The sequence below is a fragment of the Scatophagus argus genome, chromosome 10 (genome assembly GCF_020382885.2).
Source record: "Scatophagus argus isolate fScaArg1 chromosome 10, fScaArg1.pri, whole genome shotgun sequence".
In the NCBI taxonomy this organism is placed as follows: domain Eukaryota; kingdom Metazoa; phylum Chordata; class Actinopteri; family Scatophagidae; genus Scatophagus; species Scatophagus argus.
Window position 1 is genome coordinate 15,424,568 of NC_058502.1, and position 18,533 is coordinate 15,443,100.

The 18,533-nt window shown below is 40.3% G+C and overlaps 1 protein-coding gene and 1 long non-coding RNA gene across 7 annotated transcripts in view; one reads left to right on the plus strand and one right to left on the minus strand.

The window, feature by feature from the left end:
* The window catches only part of macrod2 (mono-ADP ribosylhydrolase 2), a 393,930-nt gene that overhangs the window by 39,755 nt on the left and 335,642 nt on the right, over positions 1-18,533 (minus strand). The gene's annotated exons all lie outside the window — the stretch shown is intronic.
* On the plus strand, positions 4,351-6,493 carry LOC124066358. The gene is made up of 3 exons (XR_006844580.1): positions 4,351-4,668; positions 5,269-5,361; positions 5,687-6,493. It is a non-coding gene; the product is annotated as an uncharacterized LOC124066358 (long non-coding RNA).

Sequence of the window (18,533 nt, forward strand, 5' to 3'; positions counted from 1 at the left end):
TTTTGTTTTTGTTTTTTTTTTGTTTTTTTTACACATTAAAGCCGAACAAAAAGTTCATAGTGTATTATTCAAGCTTCATTTCTGCATGGCACTATAGACAGAAAATGGAGTACAGCATGCTTGAGGCATCTAGCATTTTAGCTCACATTTTCAAAAATTGTTCTCCCAAACTGAAAGAGACAGCATTTGACTTTCACAGGCTTTGAGCCGTTCCTGCCAGCTCCCCGCTGCCAGCACCACAAGCACTGCGCTATCTGATTTTTTATTTTTTTCTTCTTAAATAGACAGACACGATTTCAGCAGGAAAAACTCCCAATTGATCCCTTGTATTTCATTTTATAGTATTTTCATATTTAATCTTTCTGAAAGAGGAGGGCAGGCTCTATGGATTTTACATTCTCCAGTAAATGTTGCCAATAAGAGCACCAAACAGTGGCTGAAAATATTCTAAAGTGGCTGTTTTTCCTCTGCAAGCTTGTTCCAACAGAGTGGAGGAAAATGTCAATAACCTCCCACGGGAACAGTCACTGACATTACCTAACTGCAACTAAATGTTTAGCAGTACATAACCAATGACAGTAACAAAAACCCTTCCTCACTTTAAGAGGATTTTTAAGTTCCCAAGAAGAGATTTAAAGGGAATGTGAGTAGCACCAGTGCCTCCAGAGATTTGATGTTCACAATACTACAGCATCTTTTTGCCATGTGACCAATGATACAATAGACTGCACAGACAAATCTGTCAATTAATATGGATGCTTAATAATTAGAATGATGGAACACATGTGTTGAGTCTATAGGGAACAGAGTGAGCATGAAGGATTGGGTCATTTTCTAATCATAAAGATGAGAGGTAGTGCAGCTGCGGACGAGGTCAGAGGGGAATGATGAAGGAAGGACTAATATGAGGGCTGTATCTATGATCCATGACTGCATTAGTAATGATCTGACCTCTGGACAGCCAATGGCCTACAACAACTTCTGCTGATGAGGCAGAGTATGTGTGTGCCTGAAGCTGGAGGGAGGTTTCTTGTGATAAAGTTCAAATTGTGAGGTCCAAGCTTAGCATTGGGCTTAATAAATGAAATGCAGTATTTTTCAGATAAACTTGTGGATGTATTTTAAAAGCATTCTGACTGTTGAGCTTAATTGACTCATCTTTCAAAGACTCAGTTACTGGATGTCTCTAAGGTGTCCAGAAATAGCAGACCTCAATTTGTAGAGAATCGGGATAGCATGTTTCCTTACTTTGAACAGAACTTGGTACATGATCAAACAGATTGCCCAGTACCAGCAAATGCATATATGTCTTGCACTTGCTGGTAAAACTCAAGATAAGATCAACATGAGAACCCCTTCATTCAACATTGCTGCACAGTGGTAGCAGGGGTCTGAAACTTCAATTCAATTCAATTCAATTTTATTTAGAGTGCCAATTCATAACACAGTTATCTCAAGACATTTTACAGGTGTGTAAACAACACATTCAAAAAGGGCACACACAAATTAAGTAGGAAACAAAAGTCACAATTTCTCAGGAACTGAAGTCTAGAAACTTGAGTGTATCGCTTATGTCCAAAATAATAACTAATCATAGCAGTGATATATGTGATATATGTGATGTGATATATAAGTGATATATACCATTATCCAACAACATTTTCTGCCTCATAGGATATCTTAGTCTTCCTCTGCATTATAGTTTATCCCTCCTGTTGAGCTCATTTAAAGCAACTGCTGGCCTTTGACACCAATTCCCACATTGACCACCACCAATAGGCAGTATTACATGTCAAGTTGAAGGATTGGTGCTTTGTGTGGATGTGTCAGGCTTTGTGTCTGCTCATCTGCTCTGCAAGATCATAAAGAGGTTATCCTGCACGGCTGTCATATCCACTAATATTTTAATTTTTCCTGTTTCTATTTAGTCAATACCTGCCAAGTCTGTGGGGAGAAGCCAAAAAGAGCCAATTCAGCTCTTGCTGACAGAGGCTGACACGTGCAGCCAGGTAGAGACATCCTTTAAGATTAACCCGTTATGCCCAGCTCCTGTTAATGAAGACATTCCACAATGTGCATTTCTTGCCAGATGGGAAGAGAGTTTACACAACAAGGGCTAAGCAGGAGAAACTGTACTAGGAGAACACAGCCTCAGACAAATGAAATCCACTGATGTGCACTAAGGAAAATGAAACAATACAAATGTTTCTTTTCTATTTCTCATATAAATCACTTTTGATGTTTCCCTCTATTGTATGCCTAGCATACACATGTGGGTCTATGTGCTTGTTTGGCACATGGGTCTTCTCCCTTTCAGCTGCATGTTTGTCCTGCCTGGCCCCGACTGGCTCTGAGGGGGTTTCCTGGGAGGAAATATGTGGCGAGACCCAGTTTGGTCCTCTCCAGTTTGAGTGTTACACAAAAGCTGCCAGATGAATGGGAATCCAATCACAGCTCCCTATGGCAAAATTGCCTGAAATGCATACAAACCTGGATCTGGAGAGGTACAGCGGAGGCATCAGTGACCTGTGATTTATCTAACATACATGTCTGCTTCTCTGCAAAAACGCATGTGCTACAGCTGCCCTTTTTCTGTGTATTCTTATTGCTAATGTTCTCCTGGCTTGTAACCCAGTCAGTACTCTAACATGGTAATGCAGATGAGTGAGAGTGTGTGGGCTGTGCCATCCTTTGCTACATGGAAATTCTAATAACTTTGCCAGTTCTCTGAGATTCAACCCACATGTGGCATTTTTTTTTTATTTTTTTTTTCTGTGGAGGTTAAAGCCACAAGGTCAGGAGGAACACTCATTAGAAAGCACTCTGCTTTACATACACACTCTGCCAGCAAAAGCTTCTACTCCTTTGTCACTTCTAGAACAGAACCCATACAAGATACCAACATAGTGTTCAAGCAGAGATATTAATATTTTTTTCCCTTTATTCCTGCCTATCCACCGTCTGCATTAGAGTTGGCACCAAACTCTCAAACAAAAGGTTCATTAACGTCCTTTCTGCTTTCAAATCCAAACAGCAACACGATCAGCTGAGTAGCACTCATTATCTCAGATGGACTTTTTATTTTTTGCTGACCAGTCGCCACCCATATAGAGACACACTCAAAATCTAAATCCTCCTCTCATTACATTACTAAAACCATACAGCAATAACACAAGGATAACACAATAAAGTGTAGGCATCTTACAAGGCAATAAAAAGGATAAAGAAATACTCCCAAAAATTAAAAGAAAAGTGTAAGTGAACATGTGTTACAAGGACAAAGTGATCCTTTTCACATTAAAATGCCACGATAGCCACTGTGAGGTTATGGCAGATTTACACACTGCTGAACAGAACGCAGGATGAGTGTAACGGCAGGAAATAAAAAACAGAAAAACTGATCCTGAGAGCGATACCATATGGCTGTGTGGGCGACATCAAACAGGAAAGCAAGTCTCAAAGCAGAGGGGCTGTTTGACATAATTTACAAAGTGGAATGAAGATCTGATCTGGACTTTGTCAGATGCGTCAAGCAAATTTACAGGCTCTTATTGAAAGTGAATTGTAGAGAGCGTCGGGGCGATTTATTCTCAATGACAGACTGGCAGAAGGTAAAATGCTTTTTGAGGAACCAAGGGATTAGGATTACCACAAAAGTAGAGAAAACAGTTAAACATTACAAAACACATAAATCATTAAAAAACAGAGACAACACAGCAAAATACTTAGCCTAATGTAAAGACAAGAAAACCATACAAAATATGACAAGCCAAAGTAGACAGGCACAGATGTTGATGTCGTAACTGGGTTGTAACTAAAATGCAGTTCTTACAGAGAGTACCCAGATCAGAGTTTCTGAATGCCGTGATTAAGATAAAATTGTCTGGTTTTGATTTCCTCTGTGTTGCCGTAACAGGCAGCAGCAGACTGATAGGAGGCGCCTGAAGTTGTTTGCTCTGGAGATGGGAATGATTAGATATTGTATATGCAAGTGGCTCACGGGTTTATAACAGGTTAATCAACTAAAGGAGAGTTAGACTGTGCAAATGAGTGTCACCCAATGTAGTGTGAATGTCTTTTTGATAGCAAACAGCTGTGTAATAGTAGATCTGTGCACTCAAAGGTCCAGTGACTGGCTGTTACACTATCATGACATGATGGCTACCTTTCAAACTGGCCTTAAAACACCCACATCTCACATCTGGATATTTGGGCTCTCTTTGTAGTATATCTGAAATAAAAATTCTATTCAAGCAGACTGGAAAATCTGATCTTTTCCTTATCAAACCACAGAGTACTGAAGGCAGGTTCTCTTTTGTAACATTTAGTGGTTCTTCCCCTATCTCTGCACTGTAAACCCAGATTTTAGTTTTAATTAAGCTTTTTAGTAGTCATTAGTTAATCTTTTGTGTTTAGTAAAAAGTGGGTCTCATTACAAAATACAATTCGTTGATTGCAATTATTTAAGTGAAATGTTTAATCCAACGATCATGTTTAGTAAACATTACACGCTATGTTATGTTTATGCGAGGGGAGGAGTTTATTCGAAATTTGAACATCGCTGTTAGTGTCAACTGTCCTGTGGCTGCTGCGCGCTGAAACCAACTGAGACAGAGGATTTTTCTGGAACGGAGGGCTTTTGGAGTGCGACTTCATGCCAAGTGACAGGTGAGTGTTTTAGTACACTCCCGTATCTTCTTGGGAAAGATGTTTATTCGAAAGACCGGTGGAGTGACAGCAGCTTACCTAAACGCACGAGTTAGCTCTATATTGAAGTCTTTGTAGCTCTCAACATTTCAGTTTAACTAAGGTTAGCATTAATGTTAATGCTAATGTTAATAATGTTAATTAATTGTTTTGTAGCATCCAAGTTCAAGCCATTGTTGTGCTACAACGTTAGCATTCAGGGTAACGTTTCTGCTGAGGCAATGTCGAACGAAAAAGTTAGCGTTTAGGTTATTATTATTATTATTGTTTTGTCGAGCCACTGTTTAGCTAAACAGAGAGCACTTAATGGTTAATACGTGCTTGTGTCGATATTTTAAAAGAACGGTCGAAAGCTTTTTTCACTTCACCTGTTTTAGTTTATGATTTTCAATGATGCTGTGGAACTGTAAGTAGCTGTTCGAAAAATAGTCAGGGCTGTCTCAGAAAGCAATGTCATAACAAATTTTTTTGGTAAGGATGGCCCCTTATCAACCACTAAAAGAAGGGCAACATATTCTAACATATTCTGTTCTAACATGTACTGTCATATTACTTCCTAAGACTAATGAGCCAGCTGACATCTGCACACTGGTGCTCAGAGGACTTCCTCTCCTGCTTGGTGACAAGCCTACAGACTTCTACAAAACATGCATTGTAAGTATCCTCTCAATATCTGTTAAATTACCATTATTCAATAAGTCTCATTTTTGATAGTTATCAAAATGATGATTATTTTTTGCTTTTTTCCTTGTACCTTTTCCATTTAGACCCGTCAAATACAGCACAAAATGGCCTTTTATCCAGTTATCTTTTGTACAATCTTTTCGTCCAGCTTCTGCTTAGGTTCACTCAGATGTGTTGTCTAACTCTGATGATTTGACAAAATTCTATTGTATTCTATTAATTCTAATTAATTCTATTGTATTTTCCAACAATATCAATAATTGCTTAATAAGAATATGATTTTATCTTTTGTTAGGGTGATGATGGTGACTCGCTCCACCAAGTTGACATTGGGATCCTCATTGTTGAACACGAAGGTACCGTGCTGTCGCCTCCCCTCAATTACAGTCCATCATCCTTTAAGATTGTCATTGAGGGAGAACCTGTTGTGGACAGTCTTCAGGACATATCTCCAGCTGATGATTGTTTATATTATTCTTTTATGTTTAATCATTTGTATTCTGATATTCTATGAAAGACCAGAGAAATTCTTCTGTTTTCATATAAACAGTTTGTTTGAAATAATGCAAAAAAGCATCAAGAAATGATGTTCCCAGTATTGTATTGAAGAACTTACCTGTCTTGACCATTAAACCAACAACCTGGCCTCAACCTTTAAACTTTACTAAGACAGGAAAAAAAAGTTTTGATTTTTTTTTGTCCACTGTAAACTTGTGCCACTGTATTCACTGTTCCTTTGAGTCCAGACAGTTAAACCGTTTTAATGCCTCTTTTTAACCTGTTTTTACAAATGTGACAAGTTAATGTTGCAGCCAATTATTTAGAAAATAAAACATGTTGAATCCAATGAATTGATGTTCTGGATTATTATTTCTTTCTTATTTTATTGTATAAAATACAATAATAAAAAACTACTAAAAATTACTTTAAAAATCATTTTAAGTAATGAGAAATAATACATATTAGGTTTTTTGATATATATATATATGTATGTTGAATTTAAAATAGTAATTTTTTACAGACTCAAAAAAGAAACAAATTAGTCATGTGAGCTAAGTATTTTAAGTAAAGACTATTGCATTTAATTAATGTGTTGTGTTAATACAACTTAAAATCCCTAGTTTAACCACTGTGTAAAAACTTAAACCATTTAAGGCAATCGGTTTCCACGCGTTGTTTTAGTAAAGTCAACTAATTTGGGTTAAGAGTGTGGGTATCCCTTATGATCTTTCTGTGACAACACACTACCCGCCTCCTGCTTGACTTACACGTGAAAGCATAATTGTGTTTCCATAGGTGCGATTAAATGTAATTTGGAGATTCTTGTCAGGTCAGTGTAATCAAATGTGATGTGCTGTCGGCCTCTAGATCAACCTTCATCTCAAACATGGATTTATCCAAAAATAATCTGATTTACCATTTTTTGATGTTGATGCTAGCTGCAACGAGGATCAAAATTCATGTATGGGAAAGATAAGAAAATAAGGATTAAGGTTTGTAGTGGGAGGAAGAAGACTTCTAATTAGCCAAGCCCTGCTAGGCGAGCAGTTTTCTTACATACTGAGAGTGTCAAATGAATTCCTAACTAGTTATAGAAGAAAACCATAGAACTAAAACAAACTTTTGGTTTGATGGGACAAATGGGAATAAAACTCCTCCCTGGACTGCACAACCTTAAACAGGATGAGTTTAACACAGAACTCAATGTAATGAAAGTCTGTCTGACAAATAATCTCTGACTAAATTTGTGAAGAAGTCAAATGAAGGCAAGATTTAGTCAAACAGGGTACAGGGGGAAGTTAATTTTCCCCAGTCTCCCTGATTTGCATGCTTTCTCTCAGACAGACTGTAATATATCTATATTAGTGTCAGTATTCTTGCCCGCATGTTCGCCATGCTGCACCTCAGGGTGGGACAACCCATGAGCCACTCAAAACAAGGAGGGATCCCTATAAGAGCCATAGAGGCCACTGATGCTAGAGACACAATTCAGTACAACTGAACAAAGAGCTGATAAGAATGGAGTGTTGCTAAAATCGGCAGCACTGTGCTTTACAAACACCAATCCATAAGAAAAAGAAAAAAAAAAAACATTCAAAACATCCCCAGAGTCAGAATAAAATTGCTAAAGTGGGTCTAATTAGCATGATTAGTGGAAGAAAGCTCTATGCTCCACTCCTGAATATGAATCAAGCACTTCACTGGATGGCAGATCAAATAAACAGAACACGGTATAGCGAGGTGCTTTTGTTGGAAGGGGAGCAGAGGATGGTTTATTTCTATGCCTCAACCACATTAAGTAAGGGTGTTGAGGCAGTCATGCACGATGGACAGTTGGACCACACAGCTCCGCAGCCTAATGTTTCCCAGCCTCTAAACTCTTCTCCAGCTTCTTAAAACTATCCCAGGGAAGTCTCCAATCAATACAATATCTTTTTCGGTCTAGCTGTCCCTTAGAAAATCAATGACCTCCCTGTTTCTAGCACTGTTTTCCACACTGTCTCCCTCTTAAACCTGACCAGAACCAAAGAGAGAGAGAAAGTTATCTCCCAGCCTCGTAGCTCTGTGACTGTCCACAAGTGATGGGTGACACTTTGTTAATGCGACAACCGTCTAACACAGGGACAGAGTGCTTCTGCAATTAATAATGCTAATCCAACATTGCTTTATATGTGCTCTTAGAAAAAGACAAACAAGGATAAGTAGGAGAAGAAAATACACAGGAGAGAGGGTATGATGAATGAGCAGGCTCACGAAGTGACTAATAACAGGAGATAAGAGAGAGTATTTCCCCCCTGTTGTTAATATTTTAATAAACAAGGACATCCACTATTTTTAAAGTAATATATCCAATCTAGGTACTAATTAATGTTCCTGATAAATATGGTCCGTTAAAAATGTGTCGGGGGACTAATTAGATCAGTGGAAGAGGAGTCACTAAGCATGCAGTCGTATCACATGGGACTGTGGAGTAAAGAGGGAGAGCACCCACTCTGTCATGTGGTGAAGACCCAGTCGGCTCAGTCTCATGGAAATGCTCCCAACTCCATCAAGAGGAAACCACAGGCTAATATAATACCTGGATTCATAAGTGGCGTAACAGTGAAATGTGATTCGTCTTTACGTGGTAAATGGTCGCTTAAAACTAATGGGAGCTGTAGAGAAGATCAGGGACGAGACTTCTAAGGGTCTGAAGAAAAATACTGGGATGGTGTGTTGGGACAGACGAGCTCCCAGACGAGCTCCCTGTCTTAACCACACCTCTAACCAAGTCCGGGTGGACACTCTCACTCCCTCCTCATTGCCAGATCCTAAGAAGTGGGTCAACCTAGCACCAGAGAGGAAAAAACCACTCTCAAGGAGATACAGAACTGAATGAAATAGACAAAGATGCTGCATAACACACCACCAGCAATTGCTGCTAAAATGAACCTTTAAAGTCTTAACAAACTCTATAAAGTCATCTCTCCAGAGGGAGAGGAACATGGAGGAATAAAACCCGCCCTGACCCTGTGACCTCTGGAAGCGCACTCATATATTGCTATTCTGCATGCCTGTGCTTTGACCTTTTCAAATCCCTCTTTAAAGGTTGTGTGCTCCTGTGTCTGTGGGCTGCACAGGCTCTGAAGGAGCAGCCGACTGAGTGAGCTCTCCACAGAGTGACCTACAAAGCTATTGTATTAAAAGAGCCACATTTTCACAGCTCTCCACACCAGTCTGTTCTACCTGCTGCAAAGAGACCATAACCCTTCCACAAACTCAAGGGCTCCCCCACTCAGCACTCTGCAAAGCTTTTTAGGCACGACTGGTTAGTGGCATCTTTGAAAAAGAAGCTTATGGCTTGGCTGCTTTGAGAGGTGAAAATGGTATTCAGGAGCCACCGAAAATGTAATCAGTCTGTGTTATGTCTGTGCTGGGCCATTTGAAACACAGGAGTGAGTTGGTGCATGCCAAGGCTGGTCTGTGATTCTACATATGTAAATATATGTGTGTGTGTACATATATATATATGTATATAAAATACTGACTGAGTGTGCTGACACAAAATTGCCAAGGAGGAATGCCTGAAGGGTTAACTTGCATTCGGAGGATGGCCTTTCAGCCTTCAGCTTTTCATCTTTTCAATTTACAACTGAAGCTGTCAAGACAGCAGACGATGAGAGCCTTTGGAATAACAGGTGCTCCAGTAGTGGTTGTACACCAGAGGAAACGAGGAATTGTAAACCATACAGATTTGAATTATCTATTCTGACATGTGTAGTAATCATCTCTACCGCCAGCCCTCAGCCCGATATCCTGGTGTGCTGTGAACAAATATGGTTTTCCGCCAATTTTGTATCCAGTGCAACACAGCCTCAGCGTCCATGTTCTACATAATGTCCTTCAAAATGAGTAGCACTTTCACATCAGTAAACAAACCTGTTAAATTAGAATTTTTTTTTTTTTGTTTTTCCAACTACAGTTGACCACAGAAGAGGCCATAACATATCAGGCAGCTCAGAACAAAACAAACCAATTAGATGGAAACACTCTGTGACCGAGAGTAAAGACGCCCAAGGCTAACAGATACACAAGTTCCCCATAATTCCTCCAATAATCTAATTAAGATACTTACTGGAGCCATGGCAAGCTAATGAGAGGGCTACGACACATTTGTACTCCAAACACTGCAGCGCTTTATCTTGCTGGGAAAATGGAATTATTTCCACAAATGCATCTCAAGTCTGATATCCTTTTTCTCTTGGAACGGTTTTGTTTTGCCTGCCCTATCTCATCTGCTCATCTCCACTCCAATATTATTGTTAATTCTTCCACTGTGCAATTCCATTTTAATGATTAAAAATAGAGGTTTCGAGAAAACTTAAGAATAACAAATATATAATAATAAACACCAGAACACCAATGGCATAAAATGATGGCTGCAGGGCTCTATCAGATGTTTGTAGTTCAGAGTAAGAGTGCTGCTGTGATATGTCTCCCTCCACAGGGATGTGGCTGTGTCTCTGTTCTGACATACAGTGAATCATTGGCCTACTGTCTTTGCGACCTAAACATACAGAGGCACATGCTGACAATAGTGCACACACAGCGGTAGCATGCTGTCCTGTGTCCTGTGTGCGACTGAATCTTTAATTCATGTGCTGTGTCCTCTCCTTGTTTTGGCCGACGGCTGGCTGTCTAACAGGGAGTTGGAGGGGTGGGGGGTGTTGATATGGAGATGTAAGATGGTTGGGTGGAGCTAGGTGTATTTACAAATCAAGGCAGATGGCAGGATGTGAGAATTTCCAATAGAGATTTTGCTTCCTGCTTGGCAGTGCCCACAGGTTGGTGGGGTCAGCAGCCAGCTGTGCCGTCGCAGGCCATGCTGTGCACGCAGGAAGAGAGCGGGTCACGCTTTTATCAACAAGACATATTGAAAAAGCAGCTGAGAAAAGATCACAGCGGTACAGAGAGAACGCAGCCCTGAGAGGTATATCTCTCCTGCTTTCACAGATAAGGCGCTGAGCCTGACAGCACTTTCATTTCTGCCACTTGCTTATTTCATATGATTGAGCTTTAATGGGTTTTGGGGATAAGATCCTATTTTTCACTGTATTTTTGTCTAATTAAGATTCAGTATGACATGAAGTATTCTTGTTTTTGTATCACCGGTCTACTGCAAAATGAAACTGAGCTTTAGTGAACAGGAGGGTAACCATCACGAAAGAATTTAGTTTCTTGTTAATCTTTAAAACTACAAGCACAACGACTCACTTGTTCTTCTCTGCTGCTCAGCAGAGATTCAAAAATCCTTATTTTCCTCAGAATATTCACTTTGAAGAAGTAACACACCTATGAAACACACAAGTTGACAAAGAAGTGGGTGGGGTGGTATTTGTAAAACCAAAAGGGAAAGGATGAAAGTAACCTCTACCATGTTATATACAGCAGGCACAGCGGGGGGCTGCATTTGTAATCTGAACGAGAAGACAGGAAAAACTGTCATTAACATGAAAACGCATCTGTACTGAAGCAGTATGAATTGTCACTACCTAGAATGATGACAACGATTTACATTTTTTTACTTACTGAAATTCATCTTTCCTCAGTTGTATGTTATAATGAACACAGTTGAGTAATCTGTGGTATCTGTATGAATATGAATGAATGAAGCTACTCTGGATATCCTGTATTTCAAATCAGCAGGCACATTTATCTTTCAGCACGCCCCAATTAAATTTGACATTCTGTAAGAGGCAGCGTTAAGCAGTCAGTGGTGTGTGTTTATGAATATGTATTTCTTTTACGGTGTCAATTAAGCATTGGATAAACGTCCATGATATGCTTTTCACAAGCTTAAGTGTAGTCAAACTAATTCTAATTAGTTGGTTTATATGAGAGGCTCCGATTAAATCTAAAGAGCTGTGCATGTCCCATCGGCACAAGGCTATGAGCCCATATGTGAAACTGTGTGTTTTTTAGGAATAATAAATCGTCTCACATGTTTTACACTTCAGAGTTGTTCAGCCTTGGAGCTTAGTAGATTTGCTTGCCAACATTCCCAAGAGGAAAAAAAGTCTCACATCTGTAAGACATTTCCAAAGTCGACGGTTGATGTGCTTTGGACAGTGTCATTAAAACATCCCGGGTTATGGCCTGTTATAAAAATGCGCAGCTATCCAGGTGTCGGGAGACATTTACTGGACTCCCAGAGGCTTTGGGAAGGAAAAGAGGATTTGGAAGTTTCATGCAAAGACAAGGAAACGTGCATGAAAGCCTCTTCACCTAAAACTGCAGGAGCGCTTCCAGAACGAGGATTAAGGTTCAACTTCCATCTGTGTGACGGACAGACGTGTACTTAGCAGACAATTATAATCCGTTAAAAGCTAATAAAAGCACCACCATGCTGTTTCAGCATGAGGTTAGCCAAGCTGGGGCTGATGCTGACTTTTTCCCTCTGATTGGCTGTTAGCTGATGAAAGGTAGACATCCTATCTACAGCTCCATTCTCCACAACAGCCTGGGGCTTAGCCGGTCAGAGGTCAGACCTGGGATCACATCAATCACACATCCACTGTGAGCTCTACATGGGTTAATTTAGTAACTAATTTATCTGAGGTGGGCCTGTATCTGCCTCACTTCAGTTTATATGCCTCATGGATGTAACACAGGTCTTTATTGCTCTGTTGAGGAGAGAGCAACTCCCACGTGCCTGCTTCAATGACTCGCTGCAGTAGGCATGAGATCAAAATGGGACTACTTTTTGATGTTTCTCTCCAATCTGAGAAAAAATACTAATAAGCTGAACATCCCTCAATATGCCGAGAACTGAAGAATAAAACTCTGCGTGTCTGAATTTGAGTATGTGCCACTGCAGGACAACATGAGGTGTCACCACTTTCATCTGCTTAGACCCAAGTACATCAGGGAACTCATTAGTACGACAGTCTTTCAAACCAAAAACTCAGTTAACCATTCAGGGAAACATCTGTGTCATACTCATCCCTCTAGCATCACACATGCCCCTAAAACTACGCCTAACCATCCAGGTTAACAGGTTAACTGGTATCGATGCCACTCTAATCACGTGTGCTAGTAAGTTCTGTTGCAATGAACTGATTTATTGAGGTGTTTTTTGTAAAATCCTGCTCTTTGTATAATTTAAGTAAGCAGCTATTTGCCTGTAGAAGATAATAGTGAAAATAAAGTATTTACTAGAAAATGCTTATTTTTTCTTCCTCGAAGGCATGAGACTCTAAAGCCTTTAGTGTAGACATATTGAGGTTGCATTGGGAACGAAACTACAAAACCCCTCCATAACCATGAATAACACTGAAACGGGAATGAGACATCTTATCGCTATTCTCCAGTGGGGAGGGGCAGGGAGAGGGCTACATTGAGGCAAAGAATCAAGATGCATTTAGAACGTGCGAAATGCAAGTTTGTTTTATTATCAGTTTTCGTGTGAAGCTATAGTATACAGTATAGTATAAACCTATCATAAATGTTATGCCTTTATCTCTACTGTTTGGATATACATGTGAGCTCAGAAGATGAAAATATTTATTCTTTTGCTAGCACTGGATAATAGGTTGGACCATTGAATCAATGGGCTTTTGGGGGGAATACAAAGACACAGACTGGAGATGAATCAGAACGGATGATAACGTGAGCTGGATGCAGTGAATCAGCCTGGGCCAGGGCTTTGTGACCTGTCACATTCAGACATAAACCAGCGACTTCAAAGATGAAGCGGAGATTCTGGCTCTGGCTCTGTTCTCAACCTGTAACTGAAACGCTTTAGTTGTCCTTTAGATCCCTCCTGTATGCCACGAATCACAAACCAGTTTCTTGAGAGATGGCCGCGAGCGCAGTCCTTAGAAGTGGATAGTGGGGAAACCCGATGTAAATACGTGCAGCTGGCAGCTCATGTGGTTTTGTTCATTCAGCTCAGTTCACGAGGTACAGTATGGATTTCTATGAAAATAACCTCGTCTTGCAGTTTTTTTTTTAAAGTCAGCTTGAAAGTTAACCTCTTGAAAAGTGCGTTCACCATCTGAAAAAAATTTAAACAAGTGCTCTCTACATGAACTCTCATAAGTGCTCTTTGACAAAATGAACTGACTGAAATGGTGCATGGTGTCACCACATAAGACTTTAATAATTACAACCTATGTTTGGTGTCTGAGCGGAGCAGTTAATCCTGTGTGACGGGCCACACTGCATCTGACAATCTCAACTACTTGAAAAATGACTGACTGACGGTCTTGGCATCACAGAATCTGACAACATTTGCAAATACTTCACAGTACAAAAGACTGCTGCAATAGGAAAGAATAAACAATTTTCCCTCATGGAAGATGAATCCATGTTTTCTCCAAGTTAAAGCAACTGCACCAATTTAAAAATAACAAATACAGACATGGAGCCCACAGGGACCCAAAGCTTTTACTGTAAACTGTAACAGTCATAGCAGGGATATGATAGATACTTCCAAATAAGATATGAGACATGGGTTCTCTTGTGTGCTACCTCATAACCTTTCAATTATATATCCTGATAACATTTCCACTTTTATTGTCAGATGTGATGTTGATAAATGTCACATAAACTGAAGAAGAACATAATGCGGTCGCTGGGGCTCTGCTGCGACAAGACTACATCCTGACAAGACGGGATGTTGCCAGAGCACAAGTTAACTGAAGTACTGCTACATGCATTTTTACAATCCACAGTTTAAATCCATATATTTTTAATGACCACATCACTGTTTCTGTGAATATAAATTATGCATGGGGCAAAAGCTATCTGGTTCACACTACTTTGACTCTTTCAATGTCTGTTTTCTAACAGATTCCTGTGTCGGATGGTCTGTGCAGAGATGAATTCTAATGAATAAGACACACTTACATCCAGGCTATTCCATCCACTTTATGCTTTTTGAAATTACATTAACCTTTTTAGACACAATTTTTAGAGGATTTTGAAGGCGGCTAAGTATTGCAGCACTAATTGACTGCTTAGTAGAGGAAATGTGGTGGAAAATGACAAGATTATTAGATACAAAGTGAGAATGTAATGGAGTGCCAAAGAAAGGGCTCGCTGATAACACCTTCAAAATGCCAGCGAGTAACAGGAACACTGCACTGGAAAAGCCTTCCGTATGAGGGAAAAAAAACAAACTTCACTAACATATGCTCACTCACATTCACATAAGGGCAGAGTTATAAATGCACACCCACATATGGTAAGTCAAGTTTTGCATTAATATGTGTGCAAAGATGAAAATCTCAGTTGCTGTCTTTTTTATTTATTTTTTTTTACCTTTATTTATTCAGGGAAGGTTCAGTGAGAGGAAGCCTCTCTTTAGCAGGAACACCCTGATCACATTCATACTGTTACACACATTCGCGCCTGGAAGTTGCCCAGATTTATCCTGTCGGTCCTGGGGATTGAACCGGCGACCTCCCGGTCACAAGGTCACCTCTCTAAGCTTTAGGCCTCCATTGCCCACATCACATCCACACTCAGGCAGGCTGTTAATGTTGCCTCTACCATAAACATGTTAAATTCAATAAAAGCTTGATACTATTTTAATAACAGGAAAGGCCTGCGGCTTAAATAACTTTGTTTTTCTTCCACAGAGCTCCCTGTATCACATTTCTCAATTTCAGGCTTTTTCTAATATCCTCGATCCCCTGCAGGAACACTTGTATGTTTCACTCAGTGTTCAGTAGGCCACATGGGTTCACTCGTCTAACTCCAACCACATGTGCAGTTTTGTGCTCTGACTGGGGTCGTACCGTGCACAAGATAAAGCCTTGGAAAAACACAGCCACGCTTATCTTCCCATTCGATTTTCCCAATTATTACTAAATAAAAGATCAATCCAAAAAGTATTACTGACATACTATATGAGAGGATTCTCTTGACTTAAAAGAAAAATCTAAATCTATTTAGATGAAGTGCTGATAAGAATTGGGTTGGGGGGAAAAGAGGTAACTGATAAACAGAAGGCATAAGAAAGTATGGCAGAGGATGATGAAGAAGAGATGTCTTTCATCCTCTGACACCAAGGAATTTATTAAAGTCTGCTGTGCTGCATGACTTCCGTCAGACAGAGAGAGAGATCTAAACTCTGCATATGAAATCTTTATGAGGAAATTAATTGTTTTTGTCTTTGGGATCTGGGTGTGCTAGATAGCATGCACTCCTTTCGATATTTAACAGTTATGATTTACTATAAATTATAGCCATAATTTCAATGAAGTTTGGTGGTCATGTTCTGACTAAAAGACTCTAACTAATTTACACTTTATTCTCATTAAATTCAGCCTCATTTCCCCTGATAGAATATTACCGAAGCTACCCAAATGTTACACAATAAAACAACGAGAAATGAGTGTAATTACAACTGCTCACAGCTCCAGCCTTAATGTTTTACATGGTACACTGCACAAAACACAACGCTTATTACACAGTACAAACACGGCTGCAAGTCTAGATTGGCCTGAACATATAAAGATGCACTAATTCTGAAATGGGCCATGAAATACACAGCACTGGAGATTATTGCTGGTCACAGAGAGGAGCTAATCAGCTTGCCAAATGAATGATGAGGAGAGCTAAAGAGAGGACTCTCTCTAGCTCTCCCCATTATCCGGCGACGTGCAGAGAGGCTACCTGGTGTGAACACACAGACTTCATGCCGGTGCAGTGGGCAGTGGCTCATGCTGGGTGTCCCGCTTGCATCAGATAATTGGTAGAGCACCGCCATGTGAAGCACCGTGCCAAGGGGACGACACGTGGAGAAAAACACACAACTTCGGCAGATGGTTTGTCTGATGAATAAACAGCATGCGGACAGAGACGGAGAGGTAGAAGGAATCGAGAGCATCCTGAAAATATAAGACTAGTGGCAGAGTCAGAGAAAGGAAGAGCAAATGTGTGTTTGTGTCAGTGTGTCTACACACACCCTGACTGACAGTACAGTACAGCAATAGTGGAAAGATCTAACGCTGACTGACAGCACACTCGTTCATTATCACACAACACTGGTTTCTATCAGTATTTCCAAACAATCCCAGGTGTCAGAAAATCAAAAAGCAGCTGAGCAACCATGCAGGGAGGGGAAAATCAAATATGTCACAGTAATAACAAAACACCATATATTGGCCTTTTGAGGACACAATAAACAAGCACATGAAGGTAAAGAGAGTGTAGACACTGCCACAATAATAAAAAGGATATCATCACAGCTCTTCAGTCACTTTATTCCGCAGTATGGGTCAGAAGAAACAAACTAACAGAGCTGAATCAATGTGACAGGGTTAATGACTGTTTCTCTCGTCTAAACTCCGGCTGTGGAGCAGCTGGCCCTCAGGGACCACAGGTGACAGTTAGACTTTCTGTCATATCCGCCCAGTCACACTCCATTTCTTCACCTCACTCCTCCGCCACGGTGTCATGACGCTTCCTCCCCTGACACCAGCACTCAACCACATCCTCACCTGCAGGCCTCACAGGACCTCCTGCATTACTTTGATAATGGTGAAACAATCAGGCTCAGGTAAAACAGCACTCACATTTTTAAGGGCTTGTGTAATTCAAATTATGTGCCAAATGGGCAATGCCTGACACACAGTCTGACTGCACAGAAAGCTCAGAGAAACTTTTCACTCATAACTCACAAGCACATGAAAGTTAATTCACTACGCTTCTTTGTGAGTCACAGAATATATGTGCCTACGTCCAGTGGTAAATCTGTTCAAAACAAAAGATACAGAACACAGTTTTATTTGCCCCTACGAAGAAGAGGGTAAGGCATGTCAGTACAATATGTAGCACAAAAACAAATTTATAGATAGTCTACCAACAAATATACATTTTACAACTAGTACAATATGGCCAGAATTCAAAGGTAGCTCCAAAAACATAAGGAGGCAGCATATCACCAGAGTAAACACCAACTGCTGCTCACTACGCAGTTTGCTGTAGTTATCTTGGGCTGTAACTGTAGCTACCATTAGCTCAGTTAGATCAGTTAGCCCTATAGATGACTATATTGTGCATGGATTGCGACCTTGAATCACGGGGGAAGTCACCGCCGAAAGCAGGGCTCAGCTACCTACCAGTGGCCACAGCCGGACACCAGACTGGGACCGAACACAGCCTCTGAGAGCAGCAGAGGCCAATTTGATGGCAGGGTATACATTACAGAGGTGATTTACAACTGTTCAGACAAGTACTGTGACTACAGGGACGAGGAGACACAGCAGGCGGGTGACAGGAGAGAGGTGAAGCCTCAGAGAAGTGAGCCAGTCAGACATCAGTGGTGGGCAAAAACAGTCAGTGGTGAGATGAAATATCTTCACATGTTACTCGGTGAGCTGAGAATTTGTTTCAACCACACTAAATGTGACAAACGAAGAAAACCTTAAAAAACATAGCTTACTTTACCACATATACATCTCCCAACAGAAACAATGGAGCGCTATGGGATCTAAATGGGCCGGGGTTAGCTGGTTAGCATGTATCAGATATTTAGATATCAGTAGATATCTCTGCAATGCAATACATAGACATGTAACCTAAAAACATGGCCATATCTTAAAAATGCACCTACAGCATTGTAATTACCTTACTTTACATATAATCTATAC